Genomic DNA, 2,593 nt, shown 5'->3' with positions numbered 1-2,593 from the left:
TCGTAATATTAATATAAAAATGTGGAAAATGCATAAAAATGCAAGGATCATATTTTTATGTCCAAAAATAATAGTTCTAAAATGTTATATCATTTTTTAAATTTAAAATGATATATTTAGAAATATTTGGACTAAAAATAATTTGGTTTTGATTTTAGATAAAATTCAAAGAATTCAAAATTAAATCCAGAAAATTGTAATTTTATTTTTGTGATTTAAGGAAATAATTTCTGAATATATATTGAATTTATTTAAAATAAATAAAACTGATTTTATGATTTAACTTTTCATTTTCCTAATTTTAGGAATATAAAAGTAAAAATCAATTAATCTGGTTCGTTGATTTGAAAAGGCGGATGAATCTGAACCATCTAAATCAGGGAGTACATATCATTTTGTGTGTGCGTGTTTTCAGCCGTGTACGGACGTGTCTCTCTCTCTCACACGCGTCTCTCGTCTCTCTCTCTCTCTCTCTCGCCGCTCTCTATATCTATCTAAAACCTAACTGACGATTGCTCTTTTTCGATCAAAACACTCAACCTCGATGAAAATCGATCTCATATTCGTGATTATCTCCTCAAAACACATCGATACACACCCATATAGCATGATTCCGTTTCCTAAATCTCAAACCCTCGAAACCCTAGCTCTTAGATTGGTTTCAATTCGACTCTGTTTCGTTGTTGTTTCATGCAATTCATGCTCTTCTCGTGTTGGTTTATTGGTTATCTTTCTCATTTCAGAAAAGTCCCTTGATTAGCTTTCAAAAATTTGATAATTTTATTTATTTTAGAGTTTCATTCACTTGAATCTCTATATTGTTAAAATTTCAGCGCCTCATGCTTTTATTCTGCCATACTAATTTGTGTTGCAGATTTCTTGTTATTGGAGTTACATCTACCTTGGGGTGTTTGTGTGTTTTGTGGATCAATTCGTGTTCTTCACATACGGTTACATCTATGCCTTATCTTGATTACAACTTTAAAGCATATATGATATGAATGATTATGTTGATTGATGTAGTAGTATGTATGTGTATGTATATAGTTTGATTAACTGGAGATATTCATTTTAGGACCATATGATAGTCATTGTAAGTGTGCTTGATGGATACGCCTTGGTTGCTTGAATTATGTGCTTACAATTATGGTTGGTTTGCTATCTAGTGTTTATGTGAGCTTTGTATGCTTGATCAATTGTGTATCTTACTTATGCTTCCTTAGTTGTAAAATTGGAATTGCCCTGCATCTCTGATTGTTGTGCTTATTATGGTGTGAGTCATTTAAGTTAGAGCTTTTTGCATGTTTGCCTTCATTTAACTCTAGCTTTAACCTGAGCATATAGAGTTATTGTTATTTGTGTGGCTAAAATAGACTTGAGAAATGTATTTAATTCTTAGACTCTCAAATTTTGAGAAATTTATTCTTGAATTAAAAACTAAAGTCTGACAGTTTTAATATGTGATTAAGTGCTTTGTGTGAGTTATTTGTTTAAGGTGCTCTATTTGTGTCATCCTGTTTAATGTATCTCACTTATGCATTGAACACACACACATGTGCACTTGGAACCTAACTGTCTTATGTGTTATCTGATTATCTTGAAACTTTTGTTGCATTAAGTCTAAGCAGTTAGTTGCATCTCACTAGGCATATTAACACTTTTTCATGTGCACTTAGTTATTTTTGGTATTTACTTAATGTGCTGCACTTATTATGGAGCTTTGTGCAGTTTGATATTTGTTTACATTTGTGTGGTTGATATTTATGCAATGGATATATATGCAGTGTATTAGTTGTAAGATGTGCATGCTTATGAGCTGTTGATTTCTTTTGATACTAAGCCATGCCTATTCTGCAACTTGAAATGACCTTCTTTGCATTAATAGTATTTGTTTTATACAAATATCTACTCTCTGATGCATGCTATCAACTTTGTATTAAATGTGTTCACTGTTTCCCTAAATGGTATTATCCTTTCCTACCTTGTTTGTATGATGGTATCTGGTTTTGGCATTATTGTAAATGATGATACTCAGCTTGTTGGATCTTGACAGATTGATGTGTGATAGTACTTCCTGAAATTCTGTGTACTTACCTATATTGTGTTATCCTTTAACTGTCAATCCTAGGTTACTTTTTACTGTGTTCTACTGTCTGTCACTGTTCATGTACTGATTTTATGTGTTGTGTTTGGCTATTTAAGAGAGTGTTTATTGTTATGTTAACTGCATATCTCCTGTATTCATTTCTCTTTGCTAGTTATAAATACACACCCCTTGCACACCATGACCAAAACACCAGTTGACACCACTCTCAATTTGTTCAGTTCTCCTTCTTCTTTGCATGTTGAGTCTTTGCCTGAGGGCACCCTTGCTGCTAGGTCTAGGAGAGCTAAGAAAGCCAAAATGACCACTTATAACCAAAAAAAAAAATTTTAAGGCAAGGATCTTAACTGGTAGAGTTGCCATTTTGGATAGAGAGTCTGAGTTGTTTCACTTGTTTTTTGTTGCTAAGTGGGAACCCTTGTTGTTTTACCCTACTAGGAGAGTCTTAACAGAACTTGTCACTGAGTTCTATGGTAACATGAGGTCGGG

Source organism: Apium graveolens, chromosome 3 (genome assembly GCF_009905375.1).
Source record: "Apium graveolens cultivar Ventura chromosome 3, ASM990537v1, whole genome shotgun sequence".
In the NCBI taxonomy this organism is placed as follows: domain Eukaryota; kingdom Viridiplantae; phylum Streptophyta; class Magnoliopsida; order Apiales; family Apiaceae; genus Apium; species Apium graveolens.
This window is presented reverse-complemented; position numbering follows the sequence as displayed.